This window comes from Ursus arctos, unplaced genomic scaffold, assembly GCF_023065955.2.
Source record: "Ursus arctos isolate Adak ecotype North America unplaced genomic scaffold, UrsArc2.0 scaffold_19, whole genome shotgun sequence".
Classification (NCBI taxonomy): domain Eukaryota; kingdom Metazoa; phylum Chordata; class Mammalia; order Carnivora; family Ursidae; genus Ursus; species Ursus arctos.
The window spans coordinates 49,552,431-49,573,926 of NW_026622863.1; the positions used below are offsets into that span (position 1 = coordinate 49,552,431).

The following is a 21,496-nucleotide window of genomic DNA, read 5'->3' on the forward strand; positions in this document are numbered from 1 at the left end:
TTCCCTTAGCCTACCGTTTTCAAGGTTCGTCAGTATCGCAGCACGGATCAGAATTTCATTCTTTTGGGGCGCCTGGGTAGCGCAGTTGTTAAGTGTCTGCCTTCGGCTCAGGGCGTGATCCCGGCGTTCCGGGATCGAGTCCCACATTGGGCTCCTCCGCTGGGAGCCTGCTTCTTCCTCTCCCACTCCCCCTGCTTGTGTTCCCTCTCTCGCTGGCTGTCTCTCTGTCAAATAAATAAATAAATAAATAAATAAATAAATAAAATCTTTAAAAAAAAAAAGAATTTCATTCTTTTTTAAGTCGGGGTAGTACTCAACCACACGGCATGTTTTGTTCATTCTTCCGTTGATGGGCACTGGGGTTGTTTCTGCCTTTTGGCTGTTATTACACACAATCTGGTCCCTGACTCACGATCTAACCTCATCTCTCACTAACTCCTCCCCTCACTCACTCTGCTTCAGCCACACTGGCCTCCTTCCTCAAGTCAGGAATTGGGTCCTGACTTGCCCACCTCAGGGCCTTTGCACTTGCTTGCCCCCCTGCCCTATGGTTCCCCCCTCCTCACCCACGCCTGCCTTTATCACCTTATTTAAAATTGTACAAACCCCTTGTCCTGTCTCTTTGCTTTTCCTCCACAGCACTTAGCAACTTCTGGCATACCATCTATTTTACATTGTACTGACTTTTTATATATCAGTATTTTATAATACCTGTAAATGGTTTTATTTTTTTATTTTTATTTTTTTAATTTTTTTTAAGATTTTATTTATTTATTTGACAGAGATAGAGACAGCCAGCGAGAGAGGGAACACAAGCAGGGGGAGTGGGAGAGGAAGAAGCAGGCTCCTAGCGGAAGAGCCTGATGTGGGGCTCGATCCCAGAATGCTGGGATCACGCCCTGAGCCGAAGGCAGACGCTTAACCGCTGTGCCACCCAGGCGCCCCTGTAAATGGTTTTAATATAAATAATTCTACACATAACATGGCATTTCTATTTTTACATTTATAAATTTAATTTATAACGTGTGTTACATTTTTATTTAATAGAAATTCAATACATGGAAGTTAAACATTTGCAAATATGTAAATATGTAGCATCATACGTTGTATTATCCTTCTTTTCTGTCTCCATCCTTACCGTGGTCAAAAGTGTAAGCTTTGGGTGAACAGGGATCTTTGTTTTGTTCATGGCCGTCCTCCCTGCCCGCCCCCGCCCCCGCAGTTTCTAGAACAGAGCCTGGCACGCATGCGTCTTAGTCCTTAATTGCTGAATGGGTGACTACTTAGTGAGCAAGGAACTTGGGAGGATGTGAATGAGCTGAAGGAAAGTGTACTAGGGATGGGGGTGGGGGGGAGTTGAGAACAGTTGAGAAGAGGCCCTGAGGCTTTTAGCTGGTAGGGGTCCGGCTCTGGGTCCAGGGTGAGGGGCATTGGGAACAGCCTGGCAGAGTAGGCAGGGCGAGTGCTTGGGGGTTGGATCTTGACCCACAGCCTGGTCCCCTCACCCATTTGCTGGGTGACCTCAAGTCAGCGACATGCCCTCTCTGAGCCTCGTTGCCTCATCTGGAAAAAGGGAAAATAGGAACTGTCTGTCTGTTGATTTATTCAACAGGTATTCCCTAGATACCTCCTGTGTGCCCTTGGCCTCACTGAGCTTCTGTTCTAGACTCCCACCTCCGGGGGCCCGTATATAAATTGAGTATTTAAAGGCCTGCCTGGCTGTGGTAACCCACAGTTCCTGATGTTGGGTTAGTTGCTGTGGGTGTCAGCTTTCCTCATCTGGGGGATAAAGGGACTACTGTGCGGGGTCGTCGGGGTAGCCCAGTGCCTCGGGAATGTTACTGGTGGTTTATAAAGTGGGGCTCTTATCCTTGGGTGGTATCGGGCTGGGGATGTAAGCTGAGCCTCGATCATGGAGCTGGTGTTTCTTTTCAAAATACGAACTTGACGTGGCTGAGAGCATTTTGGGGCCACTAACTCTCAGGCCCCGGATGCGGGCCCCGAAGCTTCGCTGTAGGCTCTTCTGAGTTGGGCACACCCCTTATGCCCTGAGGCATGCAGAGACTCAGTTTCCCCCCTCCTCTCTTCCCTTTCCGGAACTTTGGCAAGACGTTCCCCATTCGAGCAGGCCTATTGCCCAGCCTTTGTTTGTGGGCGTGCGAGTTAGTGGGGGTCCTTAGCTAGCTGGTGTGACAAACAGCCCTTTATTCGCAGTGGCTCAAGACGATAAAAGTTTTCTTCTTGCGCATTTATAGACCAGCGAAGGGGTTTCTAGTCGGGCAGCCTCATGTGAGGAACTGAGGAACCAGATTCCTTCCCTCTTGTGGCTCTGCCCTCCCCTAAGTTTGTGGGGCCCTCCGGGGATGAGGAAGGATGGAGGAGTATGTCACGTGCCAGGCCTGGAAAGCGCCCTTGTTGCTTCCACCTGCTTCCAGGTGGCCGCAGTGCAGTCACGTGACCACACCCAACTACAAGGGATGCTGGGAAATGTAGTCGCACAGCATGCACGCCTAAGAGGAAAGCGTGGTTTCGGGGTAACACGCACCAGCCTTCACCACAGTGGGTGTGTTTTCATTGATGCTAGCATAGCCAGTGGACTGAATGAGAAGGACTCAGTACCGGGGGGGGGGGGGGGCATCTGCATTAGCTGTTTGACTTGAACTGTACCAGCAACTTCTGGGCTCCTGAGAGGACCACCTTAATGCCCCACGGGTCCCAACCCCAGTTGGAGAGCACTTAGAACAAAATCCACAGGCCTCCCATGCCTCTTCCCCGTCCCCGCTCCCTCTCTCACATCGTTACTAATGCCCCGTACCCACCACACACACAGTGATCTAGTCGTTCTTGGAGCCAAATGGGCACTTTGCTGCCTCAGGGCCTTTGCACTCTCTGTTCCGTCAGCCTGGGGTGCTTTCCCCCACGTATTTACGTGGCTCTCTCCTTACTTCATTCCCCTCTCTGCTTCAGTGTCCCCTCTGTCCAGGACCCTATTTTAAAATCAAACCTCCCCTTCCCCGTCATTCCCTCATCCTCTGTTATGATCTCCTCCTAGGCATTTACCACGAGCTGAGATTACATTACAGATCAATTTGTTTCGGGAGGTATGGTGTGCTCCTTACTGGAGGGTCTCCCAGGGCACTGGAGGTGCTCACTTAAGTGTATGTGTTGTTGAGCGAATGAGTCAAAGGTGTTTGGTTGTGTTTTTCTCCCGACCCAGTGAGAAAGCGTGGGGGGTTGCACTGGAAGGACAAGGTGGGGGGGCCCTTGGGAGGGAGAGAAAGCGGAGCCAGGGAAACCCTTCCCAGGAGCTCTGTGGAAAAAAAGAATTGCTTACAAGCAGTGTGGTCATTCTCCCTCCCTTCTTAATACCAGACCTAAATCTTACCTCTTATCAACTTAACCTCCTGAGGCCCCACAAAGAGCAGGTGGTGGCAGATGGGGGAGGGGGAAGCCATGGGGTGGGGGGGTCCCCCGGTCCTGTCCCTCGAGACTGGTTTCGTGTGTGTGTATGTGTGTGTGTGCATGTGTGTGTACTTTTTAGCGAAGTATTAAAGTGTCTGGGCTTTGTTTTTTTGCAGTATAAAGGTATTTATGCTTCTGAAATCAGCATCCTGCACTTAGGAAATTCTACAAACCCTGCACATTTCACATTCCTTTGTGGTTCCTATGTCTTCTTGCCCATTTTCGGCTCACGTTGGGAGGGGAGGAGAATATGAGGCTGAAACTTGGTGCCCACCCTCGTGGCGCCTCGGTCCAGCTGTGGGTACGGAAGGAAAGCAACCCCGGATGGCTCGGGGGGGGGGGGCGGGGGGGGACCCCTGCATCACATAAGGGGGTTCCAGTTCTGCCATCCTTGACCGGACCATATGTTTGGGGGGCTGGGGGCCGCGCTGACCGGAGATGCCCCTGAGTGAGTGTACAGGCTGGGATGAAAAGTCAGGTTGGGGTGGTGGGGTGGGTCACGTGACCAGTCTCTTTTTCTCCCCCGCCCCTGCTTAAAATTTGAGACAGCTTTATCGAGACATAATTCACATACCATAAAACTCATCCACTCAAAGTTGTGCAATCCAGTGGTTTTTAGGATATTTGCCACTCTCCAGTTCCAGAACGTTTTCATCACCCCAAAAGGAAACCCCACACTCAGGAAGCAGTGACTCCCTGTTCCCCCCACTCCAGCCCCTGGCACCCACTCATCTGCTTTCTGTCTCTATGGCTTTGTCCCTTCTGGAGGTTTCACAGAAGTCCTACATTTTGTGGAAGGCCACGCTACGTGGCCTTCTGCACCTGGCTTCTTTCACTCACCGGAACGTTCTTAAGGTCTGTCCGTTTGGTCACCTCTCATCACTAGTTCATTCCTGTTGTTGTTTTTCTCTTCTCATTTTCTTTTTCAAATGCGAGCCGTCTGCATGCCATAAACATCTCCTTTTTTTTTTAAGTGTACAATTCCGTGGTTTTTAGTATACTCACAGAGTTGTGCAACTGTGACCACAATTTGGTTCTAGAACATTTTCATCACCCAGAAGGAAACTCTGTACCTAATTTCTCCCCCAGCCCCCGGCAGCCACTAATCTACTTTCCATCTCTGCAGATCTGCTTGCTCTGGACATTTCCTATACGCGGGATCCTACAGTGTGTGGCCTTTTGTGTCTGGCTGCTTTCCCTCGGCGTGGCATTCCCAGGTTCACGCACAGCGCGTGTCAGGGCCTCTCTCCTTTTTATGGCCGAATAACATTCCATTGTATGGATCTACCACATTTCGTCTCTCCATTCACCAGTTGATGGACATTTGGGTTGTTTTCCAGTTTGTTGTTGCTTATGAATAAAGCGTCTTGGTGGCCGTTTCTTCTCCCAAGGTGGGGGCTGGCCTTTCCAGCGGCTTCCTGCCCGGGCCTGTCCTTGCTTTGTTCTCGCAGGCACTCAGGCCTCCTCCTCCCCCTCCTCCCTCGTCCTCCTCCCCCTTCTTCTCCTTTCTCTTCCTCCAGTTCTTTCTGTATTGTATCTCCCTCTCCCCAGCCTCAGCCAAGAGAGTATGAGTCTGGAAATCGTTCCTGGGGAGCCCTGGGCGGGCCCTTGGGTCGTTTCTGCTCTCCCTGGAGGGAGGTCTCAGCCCAGCCTGGTGCTGGCTGCCCACCCCAGGGGAGGGAGCAGAAGGGACAACCTGATCCTTCTAATCCCGCCCCAGGGGAAGTCTGTGAGGACACAGCCATGCTTAGGAAACAGCTTTTCTTGGGGGCTTTTATTTATTTTTTTAAAGATTTTATTTATTTATTTGAGAGAGAGAGAGACAGCCAGCGAGAGAGGGAACACAAGCAGGGGGAGTGGGAGAGGGAGAAGCAGGCTCCCAGCAGAGGAGCCTGATGTGGGGCTCGATCCCAGAACACCAGGATCACTCCCTGAGCCGAAGGCAGATGCTTAACGACTGAGCCACCCAGGCGCCCCTCTTGGGGGCTTTTAAAAATGTATGTGTTTATTAATATATTTTTGAGAGCAGCGGGAACATAGGCCCAAGTACAGAACTCAAACGGCATCAGAGATTTCTAGTGAAAGGTCTCCCTCTCTCACCCCGACTCCCAGCTGTCCTTTTCCTGGAGGTAAAATGGTTATAGTTTTGAGGCTTCTTTCCCAAGATGTGTTCCGTGCATGTGTAAGCATCTCACACCGGCGTGTGTATGCGTGCACGTGCACGCACGTTTTTTTAAGGCACTAATAATAGGGTATTCTAACGCTGTTCTGCCCTTTGCCTTTTTTTTTTTTAAAGATTTTATTTATTTATTCGACAGAGATAGAGAAAGCCAGCGAGAGAGGGAACACAAGCAGGGGGAGTGGGAGAGGAAGAAGCAGGCTCATAGCGGAAGAGCCTGATGTGGGGCTCGATCCCATAATGCCGGGATCACGCCCTGAGCCGAAGGCAGACGCCTAACCGCTATGCCACCCAGGCGCCCTGCCCTTTGCCTTTTAATAATATATCCCGAAGGTTCTAACTTATCAACTTCAGGGCCTGGCACAGCTGCATAATATCCCATCGGAGGGCCCTAACTTATCGAACCAGTGCCCTCTTGCTGGATACTTAGGTTAGCTCCAGTCTCTTACAAACAAGGCAACAATGAGTAACTGTACAGTGTTGATTTGCATGAATGCGAGTAGACTTGTAAGTTAAAATCCCAGAGTTGGAATTGCTGGGGGCAAATTAAAAAAAAAATTGTGAAAATTTCCTAATGTACATGAAAGTGGCGACAGCAGCGTAATGCACTCCCGTTACTTGTATCCCCGAGTTCCTTGGACATCCAGATTTGGCCACGCTGGCTTTATTGATCTCTGTTTTGTTGTTGTTGAAGGATTTTAAGGCAAATCCCAGATCTCCTGTCATTTTAATGGTACCTACTTAAGTATGTATTTAAAGAATAAAAATAAGTATTTTCTTACATGATCACCACGGCATTATCAAACGTAAGAAGATTTAAAGTGGTTTGGTATCATCAAGGGATGTGCTTTTTTTTTTTTTAATTTTTGTAAATGGAGGTGTAATTCACATGCCATAAAATTCACCCTTTTGAGGTGCACAATTCATTGGGGTTTTTTTAGTGTAGTCACAGGGTTGTGCAACCATCGCCACATCAGATTCTAGAACGTTCCATCACCCCAGAAAGAAACCCACACTCATTGATCATGCCCTCATTTCCGCAAGTCCTGCCCTTTCCCCTGGGACCTCCCGGCAGCCACGCATCTGCTTTCTGTTTCTGTAGCTTTGCCTCTGTTCTGGAGATTTCATATAAATGGATTCCTGCAGCACGTGGTCTTTTTAATCCGGCCTCCTTGGCTCGGCGCAGTGTTTCTGAGGCTCATCCACGCGGTAGCGGTGGATCAGAACTGCCTGCCTTTTTCTGGCTGAATAATATTCCACCGTGTGGATTTGCCGCCTTTCACTTCCCCTCCCATCGGTCGAGGAGCGTGTGTGTCGTTCCTGCTTGCTGGCTGTCGCAAGTCGTGCCGCTGTGAATATCCCCGCATGAGCGCGTGTGTGCACCTGCGTTTTCGTTTCTTGCGTGGATATGTGCTCCTACAAGTGGGATTGCTGGGTCATACGCTAACTCTCTGTTGACTCCCTGAGCAACCGCCTACCCGCCAGATGTTTTCTCCAGTGGCTGCTCCGTCTTACATTTCCATCAACAAGTCACGAGGACTCTAATTTTTCCATCTTTTTTATTATAATCATCCTAGTGGGTGTGAAGTGGTGTCTCATTATGGTTTTGATTTGCGTGGCCTGACGGGTGATGATACCGAACGTCTTTTAGTGGGGGGCCTGTGTGTGTTGTGAATTCTGATCAGTTTCCGATCTGGCCCTGGTCCCTCAGCCTCATGGTGCCTGGTCTTGACTGAGTAGTCTTCTTATACAGAAACCCCCAATCCCTCTTGCCCCGGATGAAATCTGAGTCTCTCGGAGGTCATCCATCACGCCCTTCCCTGGGGCAGAGCGTAGGGTCCCGTGAAGGCAGTTGATGGTGTCAGACTGCCCCAGGGCAGAGGGGAGAACAGGACCCCAGCTCCACGTCTTACCCGCTGAGTGACCTGGAGTCAGTGTCTTCAACTCTCTGATCGTCGGTTCCTGGACAGGGTGATCATGAAGTGCACTTTTTTCCTTTATCGGTGTTTACAACTCACAACCCCAGTAATATGTATCCCTTTGTTTACTTTAGCAGTTTTTTACGGAGTGCCTGTAATGTGCCAGGCAGTGTTCTAGGAGGGGGCTATGCCACAAATTAGACAAAACTCCCTGTCTTTGGGGAGCTGTCCTGCTGGTTTGGGGGACCCATGGTAGGACCCCTCAGAAGGTGCTGGGTGCTGTGGAAAAAAACGAAATTGGAAAAATAGGAGGAGAGGGCTGGTGGTGTGAATGGTTATTTTAACTAGCCCTCCCTGAAAAGCTCTCATTGGAGCAAAGACCTGAAGGTGAGGGGCCAGCCCTGCTGCTGTCTGCAGGAAGGGCGTTCCCGGCAACAAGATATAGCAAGTGCAAAGGCCCTGAGACAGAGACGTGAAGACACCTGCCCAAGTCACAGCCAGTAAGCCACGGAGCCAGGATTGGAACCAGACAGACCAATCCGAGAGTCTGTTTTTTTTTTTTAATGAGCTTTATTGAGATATAACTTATGTACAACATGATACATGCATTTTAAGAGCACTATCGGCTGCATTTTGACAAATAGTACTGTCCCGTAAACTGCCATTACAGTCAGGCCACAACATTCGCCTTCCCCAGCAGTCCCTCCTGCCTTCTTGCAATCAATGCTCCCCACCTCCTGGGCTCCCGCGGTGAAATCCGCTTTCTGTAACAATAGATATGATTTGCCTTTCCTTAGATTCACACAGCATGTACTCTTTTTACTTCGGCCACTCAGTGGAGTGACTTGGAGATTCATGCGTGATGGATTTGTCAGTTTGCTTCCTTCTGTTGCTGAGAGCAGGATCCCATTGTGTGGGCAAATCTGGATTTGTTTATCCGTTCACCTGTTGGTGGACCTTTGGGTTGTTTCCAGTGTTTGGCCCTGACCAGTGAGGCTGCCGTGAACTTTCATGTAGTAATCTTTGTGTGGACACATGCTATCGTTTCTCTTGGGTAAATACCTCGGCGTAGAATGACTAAGGCAGATAAGGATGTGTTTGACTGGGGTTGAAACTGCCCCCGCTGTTACTCAACGAGGCTGTAATGGTTTGCATCACCCGCTGCAAGGCTGAAGAGTTCCAGTGGCTCCAAATCGTTAACCACCGCATGCTAGCGTCTGTCCATTTCATTTTAGACCTTCTGTTGGGTACCTAGTGGTATCTCATTATGGTCTCAATTTAAATCTCCCTGTTGACTACAGAGGTCGGACCTCCGTTGGCTTCTGTGCTCCTTGTCGATCTTATTTTGTTTTGAAATCGGCTTGTTTGTCGTCCTCTTTATCACGTGGTCGGTTTCTTCGTGTATGCTGCGTCCGTGTCCTTTGTCTAAAGGGGTCAGGCGCCACTCGCTTCTCGTTCCTGCGTCGATATTCCAGTTTTTCAAGAAGAGCTGGAAACCTGGGAGTCTTTCACAGAACGTCTCTGGCTTTCTAAAATTTGGCCCACGGCAGGAACTCTGTGTAAACCAGATCTGTATCTGGGGCTTCTCGTTTGCTGGCTGTCAGAGTGACACATTTGCACGGGGCTCAGTCCAGGCCCTGCAGGGGCACCCACTTCCTAGGACAGAGGGCCCTGTCTGAGTGTCCCTGGGGCCCCGTGCAGTGCCGTCGCCGCGCTCCCCAGCACCAGACAGGGACCGGCCCCCCGGTAGGTGTCCGTGGACAGAGAGACAAGGGAGGAGCCGTGTTCTTTTGCTTTGTGCAGCCTCTACGTCGGGAGAACGAGGCATCTATTTTCACGGCCTTGGTTCACTCACGGTGGTAACAGTTAACGTTGAGCGTTTGATGTCTTTTGTGTGTGGACTCATTAAATCCTGAAACAGCCCCGTAAGCAGGGGTGATGGTGAGAATATTTAAGCCCCATTGGAACGCACATTGGCAGTAAAACACCCCCATGCATGTTCGAGCAGAACACCGCTGGCCTGTGAGGTGGTTATGCTTACTCCGAGGTCTGTTTGATGGATGTAGAAACCAAGGCACAGAGAGGGGGAGTCACTGACTCCAGGTTGCACAGTTGAGAGGGACAGAGCAAGGGGCAGATCCAGGCAGCATGGCCCCAGAGCCAGCCGGACTTTCTATTTTGAAGAAAACTTCAAATCTCTAGACAAGTGGCAAAAATAACAAATACAGAGAAATTTTTCTCAAGATTGCCAGCTTTTCGCATCTTACCGCGTTTCCTTCTTCACCCTCCTGGACTCTTGCATGGGCCAGCGGCACAAAAGGTGTTCTGCCCATTAGTCTCAGTGCTCCCATCTGGAAAATGGGCCAGTCTGACCTGAACTCTGCACACACACACACACACACACACACACACACACACTCTTTCTCTCTCTCTCTCTCTCTCTCTTCTTTCTTTCTCATAAGCTGTTGGAGATTAGGAACAGTACCATGTGCTTCTTTGGCCCTTGACACTTTGATGTGTGTTTCCGAAGAACGAGGATATTCTCTGACGTCAGCCCAGGATAGTGATCAGACGCTCCGTGTTGAACAGTGACCCAGCACTCTTACCTGCTCTACTATTCTTTGTATTTTGGTTTTCTCAGTTGTCCTAGTAACGCTCCGAAGAGCTGGAGCCCCTCTCCCCCCGCCAGCCCCCCCCCCCCCGCCCCCAGAAGATCCTGTCTGAGATCCCGCGTTGCATTTGAGCTGTCTTGTCTCTTTCCCTTCCTTCAGTTGGGAGGCTTTTCTCAGCTTTTCTTTGTGTTCCGTGACATTGCCTTTTGGAAGGGTCCAGAACAGTTACCTTCTAGAAGGTGCCTCGGTTGGGGGAGGTTGACTTCTGGTTCCTCCCCATGAGATTCAGGTATTCAGGTTATGTATCCCTGCTTGGAATTTTCGGGACCTGCTCTCTTGACCACCCTGAGGCTCTTCCTTTCAGAGGGACACTTTGCCGGCCTGAGCTCATCTTGTTCCCATCTGGGCGGCTGGTGCATTCAGTTGGGGACGATCTATTGCACCTACAATGTGTGTGTTTGGGGAGCGTGCAGTTTCGATAAAAAGTGAAAGCAAAACACAGTTTCTCAACAGAAAAAAAAAAAGCAGTACAAGATCATTAGAAGGAACAAAAGAGGAGGGGGGGCGACATTGGAATATACAAAGTTCTAGAAATGCTGAGAACACAAAAGTGACTCGTAATTCTGTTACCCGGGGTAGCGCAGCCTCATTAGTGTTTTGGCAGATTTCCTCCCAATCGATCTGCTTTTCCCCCTTGCCCTCGGGGCACTCATTCTTGCACAGTTGAGTAGAGTGACGTATGTTGAGAGCAGCTAAAGACGGGAGGAAAATTCGGGAGGCCCAGCTCAGTCCAGGGGCGTTTTGGGAACCGGCCCGGCAGGCGCATCACGGGTCAGAGATGCCCGCTGAGAGCTTGTGCCCCCGGAACTGGGGTATCTGCCCCACTCTGTGGACACCAGCGTCCCCCACTGTCCCTGGGAGGAGATCAGAACCTCGGTGAGTAGGGCTAGGTCCCCGCTGGAACGCTCCCTACATCTCCGGAGCCCCTTGAGGTGGCTCTGACCCCAAAGCCCACAGGGCGGCTCAGCCCAGCACAAACCAGGCTGAAGCAGACTGTGCCCAAGATCGGTTTTTCCCCCAAGTTGTATTTTTCGAAGCTTGAGCCTGGGGATTTGGGAACAATAGCTGCTATGATAATGGTGAACGCTTTTCCAGCACGTCCCCTGAGCCGCAGGTCGTGTACTTTGTACATATTGATTCGTTTAAGCCTCAAGCCCGTATCGTGGGGGTGTTACGGTTCCTGTAGACCCGAGGTAAAACAGAGGTGCAGAGAGAAGTAACTTGCCCAGGGTCAGACAGGTGCTTAAATAGCAGAGTGGGATCTGAACCCACGCAGTCTGGGTGTGTGTGGTGCTTTCCGGCTGCATCTGAAGCAGCAGTTTGCCTATTTATTTAACTCAGGCCTCCACGAGCCCATGTGGTGCTTTTGTGGAACTAAAAACAGATGCCCCTTTCTCATGACCCTTTTCTGCCATCTGCCAGAAAATTGTGGTCCTATGTATACACAAATCTACAGTGTCCTAAGATGGGACTGCTTCCCGGGGCGGGGGGGCGGGGGAAGGGTTGGGGGATTGTGCGGTGTACAACCTGCACAACTGTACGCAGTTACCCAATATTTAGCAAATATTTCTCAAGTGTCTACTTCAGAGACCGACAATAAACAAGATAAGCCAGTAAAATATTTACTATGTCAGATGTCAGTAAGTGTTCCTAACAAAGATAAAGCAGGAGAAGAGGGATCAGGGTGCAGGGGGTTGGGCTGCACTTTTAAATAGAGTGGTCAGGGAAGGTGAGGTCACTGGGGTTGACATTTGTGTAGAGACCTGAGGGAGGTTGGGGGATAGGCCATGTGGGATTTTGGGGAAGAGCAGTCCAGGCAGAGGGAAGAGCCAGTGCAAAGGCCCTGAGACAGGTCGGTGCCTGGTGTGTTTGAAGAACAGTGAGGAGGCCCATGTGGCTGGAGCTGAGCAAGCCAAGGGGAGAGAGAGCAGGATATGAGGGCAGAGGGTACTGTGGCAAATCTCGTGGGGCCTTGTGGGCCACAGTGAGGACTTTACTTTTACTCTGAGCGAGACAGGAACCTGAGGGTTCTCAGCAGACGAGGGCTGTGAGTTGATTCGAGCTGACTCGAGTTGACTCAATGCTGGTGGGGTGGGGGCAGAGAGACCAGTGGGGAGATCGCTGAAGAAATTCAGGTATAACGTGGCTCTGGGAAATATTTCTTAATTTTGAGTGAATGAACAGATACTTGCAGCGAAGTGGAGGGAGGCCTTTGGCATTTGCCGTAGCAGAGGCACGAAGGAGAGGGTCACACAGTCCGTCACAGGCACCCCCCTCCATGCTCGTTCCTCCTCCTTCCCTCTGGGAGCAGAGCAGGTGCTTGGGAACAAGCAGCCACGAGAGAGCTGGGAGCCCAGCTTCCAGGCTGACCTGTTCTGTGACCAGGGCCGTGCACAATTTTCACCATGTAAAATGGGATAAACCGGTGCCTTGAAGTGGTCAGCGTGTATTTGCTCTTTTTCCTTTTTTGAATCGTGAAATAAAGCGTCCACTAATACTATCATACGTAGTTTCTTTCCTTTTTTTTTTTTTTTTTTTTAGAGAAAGACCTGCACTTGTGGGGGGGGGCGGAGCTGAGGGAGAGGGAGAGCAAATCTTAAGCAGGCTCCATGCCCAGCGTGGAGCCTGACGTGGGGGTGGATCCCACAACGCCAAGATCATGACCTGAGCCAAAATCAAGAATCAGTCTCTTAGCCGACTGAGCCACCCAGGTGCCCCTGTTTTTTCTTTTTTTATATTGAGGTGTATTTGACACCTGTTTGTTTCAGGTGTGCAATGTAATGATTTGATATTTCCACGTACTGAGAAATGATCACCTCTGTATGTCTCGTGTACATTCGTCACCATACAGAATTTTTTTCTTGTGATGAGAACTTTTAAGATTTACTGTCTTAGCAATTTGCAAATATGCAGCGTGGTATTATTAACTGTAGTCACCGTGCTGTGCGTTCTATCCCTGTGAATTAATTTATTTGAGAACTGGAAATTTGTACCTCTTGACCCCCTTCACCCATTTTGCCCACCTCTACCCCCTAGATATTTTAAAAAAAATTTTTTTAAAGATTTTATTTATTTGAGAGAGCGAGCACACGCAAGCAAGAGAGCACAAGGGGGAGGGGCAGAGGGAGAAGCAGACTCCCTGCTGAGCAGGGAGCCTGACGGGACTCGATCCCAGGACCCTGCGATCAGGACCTGAGCCGAAGGCAGATGCTTAACCAGCCGAGCCACCAGGCCCCCCCATAGGTACTTTTAAAAAAGCCCAACGGATTTATGGAGATAAAATTCACATGCCATACAACTCAGCCATGTAAAGCGTACAATCCTGTGGTTTATAATACATTTGCAGGGTTGTGTAACCGTCACTAGCATCAATTTTAGAACATTTTCCTCTCTTGAAAAAGAAGCCCTGAGCCCCTTAGCTGTCCTCCCATTCCTCCCATCTGCCCGGCACCTGGCAACCACCGATCGACTTTCTGTCTCCGTGAATGTGTCTGTTCAGGACGTGGTCTATAAGTGGAGAGTCATAAAACAGGTGGTCTTCCGTGTCCGGCTTCTTTTCACGTCGCACGATGTTTTCTTCATTCCTCCGTGTTGTAGCGTGAGTCAGGACATCATTCCTGTTTCCTTGCTAACTAATATTCCGCTGTGCGTTTATACCATGGTTTGTGTCTCCGTTCACCCGGTGATGAGTACTTGGCTGTTACAAAGAATTCTGCTCCGAACGCCCGCATACTGGTTTTTCCACGGACATGAGTTCTCATTTCTCCTGGGCATCTACTGGGAGTGAGATCACTGGGTCACAGGGTAGCTCTATGTGTAACGTTTTGACGGACAGACGATATCACACACAGTTGCACCATTCTCATCCTCTCGGGAGTAGACGAGGGTATCAGGGTGTTTTCTTCCCTTCCAGGGAATCTTTTTGTTGGATTGTACGGAGAAGTGCGCACACCCTAAGCGTGCAGCTGGCTGAATTTTCACAGGTTGGACACACTCATGGAACCAGCTGCCAGATGAGAAACAGAGCATGACTTACCTCCCTTCCCGAGCTCTGCATCCCCCAGCCCCACCAGGAGTTTCTGTCCCCGTTACAACTCCGTAGGTTCGTGTTGCCTGGGTTTGTATCTGACGCATGAAATCCTACGACGACGTTTTCTTTCACTCTGCGTCGTGTTTTTAGAATCTTCCCTGTGAGTGGATTAGTAGTGTGTTTACCCCTTTTCTCTGCTGCGTAGTATTCCAGCATGTGACTGTACCACCAAGCATTCATACGCTTTCCTGTTAATGGGGCATCTGCGTTGTGTCCGGTTCATGGGTGCCGTGAACATTCTAGAATGTGCCCTCTGGTCCATATCTGCCCATTATTTGTGAGGGCAGAATTACACAGAGAGTAGCCCCAGGCTCCGTATGATGCCAGATGGAAGTTATCTGTGGGCTCCCCTCCCTTCTCGACGCACACGTGTCCCATGTCACGTGTTCTAGAATCCTTCCTGGGTGAGGACTGAAAGCCTCGATGGCGGTCCTTGCTGCTAGTTTGAGCTCTTTCACGCTTGCTCTATAGACTTGACAAATATTCTCTTTCATGGTGCCCGTGCACTGGACACCCATGTGGTCAGTGTAGATGGGGAGGCACTGCCTGGGGGTCCTGATGGGCTTGACACAGTTCACAGTGGGTGCTGTCGCCCCCTAGGGGGCATTCTGCACATTTGCCCAGAGTTCTGGTCGCCCTCCGTATTGTGGTGGTTCCTGGCAGGAATCATGGGTGTAGACTGTGACTGGATTTATCTGTCTCCTGGGTTGGTGTGCAGGGTGGAGTGTCCTGCACTGACCTGTGGAGATGTGCCCACCGTCTCTCCGTGTCTCTTCCTCTCGCTCGCCCTCTGACTCTCCAGAGTGCCCTTCCCTCCCGTGCCTCTGCCCCAGCTCACTTCTGCCCACTCCCCTCCTCTGAGCAGCTCTCTGCGCTGAAGCCCAGGTTCACCACCTTCCCCCACAGATTGGGCTCATCGGAGCCCATGACGTCCCCCCCATGACCTCTTGCATCCTCTCCAGCTCACGCTGACAGGTTTCTTCTGGGGCCTTCGGGCCTCGCTCCCATTCTAGTGGCCAGTCCCCCATTCTCAGCCCGGCCCCGTGGGTCTCTGGCCAGCCGAGGCATGGGGCCCCTCGTTCCCTCCCCCAGCCCCGGCCAGTCGTGAGTCAGGCGCCTACACTCTTTAGTATCTGCTGTGGCCGCTGAGAATGGTCCCCCTCAGTCATTCCGTCAGAGTTTACACAAAGTGAACAAAACAGACCCCATGCTCACCCTGGCTCTCCTGGTGGAGACAGGCGGCAGATAAGATAAATCACATTTACAGCATGTCAGATCGTAATCGGCGCGCTGTGAAGGAAAGCAAAGCAAGGAGGTGGAAGTGCCGAGGGGGAGGGTAGGGATTGCAGCTGTAGACGGAATCGGGTTGAGTCTCACTGACCTGGTAACAATAGAGAAAAGGAGGCGAGGGCAAATGCCTACCAGACAGGAAGCAGCACATGCAAAGGTCCTGTGGGAGGCATGTGCCTGGTGTGGCAGAGCAGTATCGAGGAGGCTGATGTGGCTAGAGGGGCGTGGATGAGGGGCAGAGGGTGGGAGACTGCGACAGGAAGTGGGGGCTATGGTGAGGACTTGGGCTTTTACTGAGGGAGGCAGGAGCCCCGGGAGGGCTCAGAGCAGAGGAGGGGGCGCGGGCTGACTGGGGTTCTAACACGAGCCCTTTAGCTGCCATGTGGGGATGAGCTTGTGGGAGAACAAGGGCAGGGTCGGGGACAGAGGGGACAAAAGCTGGTAAGGCCACACAGGAAGGCCAGGGGCTGCCCGGCCTTGCTCTGAAGCTATTCACGCAGATTCCCGCGTGTCTGAGCCTTCCTTACAGCGGACCCTCAGGGGCGCAGCTCAGGCCTCTCGGGCAGTCGGCCGGAGCTGAACCCCCACTTTTAGGTTCATTGAAGACTGTTGAGGTTTTTTGTTTCTATAATAAACTCTTTCTTTTCAAATAATTTGAGGTCTGCAGCTAAGTTGTGAAAGCAGTACAGAGTTTTCGTATAGCCCGCACCTGGTTTTCCTAATGTTCACATCTTACGATGTCTCCGTGAAACCACCGTCCATTGCCATCAGCCGACTGGAGAATGTATCCCGATCTCCCTAGTTTTCCCCTAATGCTCCTGTTCCAGGACCCCACCCAGGAAACCACACTGCATTTAATCATGTCTCCCGAGGCTCCTGTTTCTCAGACTTCCCTTACTCTTGATGACCTTGTTGGTTTTGAGGAGTACTGGTCGAGCGTTTTGGAGAACGTGCCTCGCTTGGGGGTTGTCTGATGTTTTTCTCGTGATTAGACTGGCAGTTAGGGTTTGGGGAAGGAAGACTACAGCAGTAAAGTACCCTTCTCCACATGTCATGTTAAAGGTGCTGCACGCTGTCAGCTTGACTAACTACCGGCGATACTTACCTTGATCGCGGGGCTGAACGCATAGTACTTTTGATTCTATGCTTCCGGCTGTGAAAAGGATAAGCGTGTGACTAAGTGTAGATATATTTGCACGTATCAACTCATTTCCATACTCACAACTCTGTGGGGTGGACACAGCTCGTAACCTGATTTTACAGAGAAGGAAACTGAGGCACGAGGAGGTTGTAGTGGGTCATCCAAGGGTCATCCAGTTGAGTGGCAGAGGGGGGATCTGAACCCAGGAGGTCTGGTTGCAAATCAGAGTCAGGGCTCTTCACTGTCATCTGTTTATTATAAAGTACATGGGTACACATTACGCAACCTCCATCTAATTTCATGTAAATGAAATCGTACAATATGTGAGCTTTTGTGTCTGTACTTTATTTTTAATCTTTGGTCTCTTTCTGAGCTCCTTTTTCATGCCCTCTGTCTCTATTATGAGGATTAGTTAAAAGTCAGTAGTATGATATATATAAGTCAGCTTTACTCTGGGATGTATTGTCAGGCTAAGGGACATCACGCTGTCTGCTTTGGGGATCCTGTGCCCTTCCCTGAGACACCTCACTCCCCTGACCGCCTGTCACCTTCGCCCAGCATCAGTCCATATATTGATTACCTGTCCAGCTGAATCTGTTTTATCTCTGAGGTTAGGGAATAAATAGAAATTGACATTCTACCAACGGATCAGAACAGAGAGCCAGGACGAGAGGCAGGCACGTATGGACATGTCACGAGGCTGCAGTGGCCCCTGGTCAGATTGGTGGGGACGGGGGAGACTCTTAGTAAATGGAGCTGGTGCCAAAAAAATAGTCATCCATATGGGAAGAGATGAAATTGGATCCCTACCTCACATCATATACCCCAACATAGTTTACGGATTCAGAGTCACATATAAACTTAGAAACTGTTTAGGTTTTGGGGTGAGAACAGATCCTGAAACAAGATATAAAAGGCATTTCTGTGAGAGGAAGGCTTGGGGGCCTGCACATCTCTGGCCTGCGTGCTCCCCTGCAGCCCTTTCTTTCTCTGAGGCTCCGAGCACGCACACACGCGGGCGCGCACACACACACACACACACATACACACACACACACACCTCTTGCCCTTGGTAGGGTGCATTAAGCCGGGTAATTAGTAGCTTTGGGACCATCAGAATTCCTTAGATAGAAATGTCTTCACTGAAGAAGGTGCTAGATCAAACAACGGAGCTTGTCTAAGGCTGTGTTTGCACATCCTGCCTGGCTGCCCTCAATTATCCACTCTGCCGTCTGATCCCTCTCAAATTCTGGAGGGCCCTTGATTCTGCTCCTCCCCTAGGCAGTCAGTCTGCTGCTCTGCCATCATAAACAGAATGCGGCCATTTTTCATTTCTTCCCCTGCCACCAGCATCTCCCCCCTGGCCTGCCTGCCCCTGTCCTCGCCTCCTGTGATCCGTTTTCCACTCAGCAACCAGAGGGATCCTGTGAAAACCTGAGTCAGATCATGGCCCACTCTGATGAGAGCCCTCCCATCTCCTGGGCTCCTTCAGAGTAAAAGCCCAGGACCTGACCTTGACCCATTGGGCCCTCCATCACCTGGCCTTTGACCTTGCCTCTTCAACCCCTTTTCACCTCCTTGCTGTTGCCCGAGCACCCCCAGCACATTCCCACCTCAGGGCCTTTGCATCTGCTGTACCTTCGGCTTCAGATGCCTTTCCCCGTGTGTCCATGTCGCTTCTGTTCTTCTCCCCACGTCTGCTCAGACACCTCTTATCTATGAAGCTGTCCTGACCACTTCAACTAAAAATGCGTCAACTAGAAATGCATCCCCCTCCTTCTCTACCCCCTTCCCCCGCCACCTTTCTCCTCCATCCTTGCCATTGTCCACTCTGCCGTATGTCATATGTCTCTGTGGTCTGACTCCTGCAGCAGAACGTTACCTCCGGGAGAGCAGGGATGTCTGCTCTCTTCGTTGCTACCTCCCCAGCGCTGCTGGGAACGACACAACCTTAAATAAAATGGAATCGTTTTTTTGGCCACTGAGTGGGGAGCCGAGTTTAGAAGGAGCCGGAGAGGAAGCAGGAAGGCAGTGAGCGACTCCCCCGCAGCGCTCCAGGCAGTGCTCATGGGCATCTATACACGGACAGTGCTGGTTGCAAAACCCAGGGAAGGATGGGGGATTTATTAAGAAACAGGAGGAAGCGTGGTATCTTGGAGCCATCAGGGTTAGCTAGTTCCTGAAGACAGCTCCGCTCTGATGAGAAATTAGAAAGCTGTGCTTGAGTCCAGGAAGAAAAGCGTCTCGCTGCGGGAGGGTGGAGGGAAGGGTGGTCGCTTGCTGCCGGCAGATGCTCAGGCGTCCAGGGTTTTCACGGACATTGGAAAGCCGTCTAGGCTTTGGTGTCCATGAAATCTGGGTGCAATCCCAGTGCTTCCTTTTACCACGGAGTAGCTTTTGGTCTGTGCACATTTGGCTGCAAGTAACAGTTAACCTGACCAGGGATGGCTTAAATAATATTCCTGTTTTTTTCAACAACAAAAAAAAATTTTTAACAAATATTCTTCCCCCGTTTAGATGGACCATAGTTTTTGTTCAACCAGTTTTCTACTGATGCCCAGTGGATTGTTTCCAGTATCTCACTGTTACAAACAACAGCCGCCTACGTGTGTAATTTTGCAAGGGTCGGGTTGTACCTACAGGATACATGAGTGAAATTGATACGTAAGTGGAGTTGCTGAGTACGGGATACATGCATCAGAATCTGGAGAGCCTCATTATTTACAGATGCCATATTCGTGAATTCACCTGCTTGCTCCGTGTTCATCCTCGTAACCCAGCCATCAGTCCTCCCGGTGCTGTCTCGGTCGTCTGCAGACATGCGCAGAGCAGGGGCAAAAATGTGAGTCTAGGTGCCCGTTCCTGGTGGAGCTCGAAAAAGCAAACACTCTGCCTTCTAGTTTCAGCTCCCATACTACAAGCAAGTGCCCTTTTCGTGATCTAACCTTTAGTGCCTGTTTTTCACATCGGTGCGCGTGGTGGTGATTTCACCGTTTAAAAATGCCCCCAAGCCTAATGCCGAGGCGCTGCCCAGCGCTCCCAAGTGCGAGAAGGTTGGAAAGTGCCTCACGTAGAAAACACATATGCTAGGCGAGCTTCGTTCAGATGTGAGTTATAGTGCTGTGCGCCGTGAGTTCATTGCGAACGAATCAGCAATATATATTAAATAAGGTGTATTTTAACGGAAACACACATAAAACAAGGTTACGTATTGATCGCCTGATGAAAATGTGACCAGAGGCTCGCAGGGACCTAACCCTCGATTTCCCCCAGGAGCGATAGTTCAGGATTCCCTAATTCAGTGATCGTGGTAACTTCTAGAACATAACTACCGTGAATAACAAGAATCGATTGCACGGGCTTTTTTTCCCCTCCTTTACACGCTAGCTGTGCTTTACTGGGATACAATTTACGTGCAACAAAATGCACATATCTTAAGTGTGCAGCATGATGAATTTTGACAAATATTACCCATGTAACTATTACGCAGTCCCAGATCCAGAACATTTCCACCATCGGGGAAGATCCCCCTCCCTCTGTCCCTCCACCTGCCCCCTCAGGGCCACCATACCTCTGATTTCTTCCCACCGGTGTCACTTGCTCAGAATTTACGTGGAGGGATCGCACTGGGGGTAGTCTGTGTCTGGCTTCCTCTGCTCACCACGATGCATTTAAGATTCATCCGTGTTGTTGCACGGTAACAGTAGTGCATTCCCTTTTATTGTCCACTGTGTGGCTGTTACACTGTTTGTTTTTTCATTTACATCTGTGTATACAGGCAGTGTACGTCTGTGCTGTTTCCGGGCTTTTGTGAAGAAGGCTGCTGTGAAAATTTTTGCGAAAATGTTTTTGTATACATTCTTTTTGCTATGGTCATAGAGTAGGTGTATGTTTAACTTAACCCAGGTTTTTCATTCCCTCTCTTCTGGAATAAGATGTCTAACAGGTCATTCCAGGGATTTGGTGCAACTCAGGATTGCCAGGCTGCTGGGTTCTGATTCTTCTGACCTTCCCCCTCTGGAGCACAAAGTAGCTGCTGCAGCACCAGCCATCGTCATCATGTTTCACATCAGTTTTTCAACCAGGAAAGAGAAGCAGGGGCAAATAATCTTCCCAATAAAGGGCTCTCTTTGCCCAAATGTAAAAATCTTTTCCATGTCCACAATTTAACTGCAAAGGAGGCTGAGGAAGGAAGTTCCTGACCAAGGGGCAAAGGCCTACGCTTGTAGTGACTCATCCTCGTGAGTGGGTACATTGCTGAATGAAACCAAATGCAAGTTCTGTTGACCAGGAAGTCAGGCTGGGAGTGGCTTTGGATAATGGGCGACCTCTTTAGGCCCGTTGACCCGTGAGGCCGCCTTGTCACTGGCTAGGAACCGGTGGCTTGTGTTCAGTATGAGAGCAAGAGCCCTGGGAGGAAAACAAAGAGATGGAAGCTCCTAGAGCAGCGGTTGTCCCGACTGTGGTCCCTGGGCCAGCAGCAGCATCCGCATCACCTGGGAACTTGTTTGAAATGCACATTCCCAGGCCCTACCCCCAACCTTCTGACTGGGAAACCCAATCCTTACTTTCAAAGCCCTTCAGGTGATGCCGGTGCAGGTTCAAGCTTAGGACCCGGTGGTCTAAAGCATGCACAGTGTTGTTGGAGCTCTTTGTTTCCCCTCTGCTCCGCCGAGCTCCACTTGGTCCCAACCTCAAAGCCTTCCCTGTTGCCCAGTGCCACGGGAAGCCCTGTGTCCAGTC

General features: G+C 50.5%; 1 protein-coding gene across 2 annotated transcripts in view; it reads left to right on the forward strand.

Annotated features, from left to right (window-relative positions):
- BICRA (BRD4 interacting chromatin remodeling complex associated protein) overlaps positions 1-21,496 on the forward strand; it is a 74,901-nt gene that overhangs the window by 19,129 nt on the left and 34,276 nt on the right. The window contains exon 1 of one of the 2 annotated variants that reach the window (XM_044378239.3): positions 718-11,108. The exons of the other annotated variant lie outside the window; for it this stretch is intronic. The gene's annotated coding sequence lies outside the window, so the exon portion shown is untranslated. Of the gene's footprint in view, positions 1-717; positions 11,109-21,496 lie in introns of those variants that run through there. 2 annotated transcript variants of the gene reach the window in all.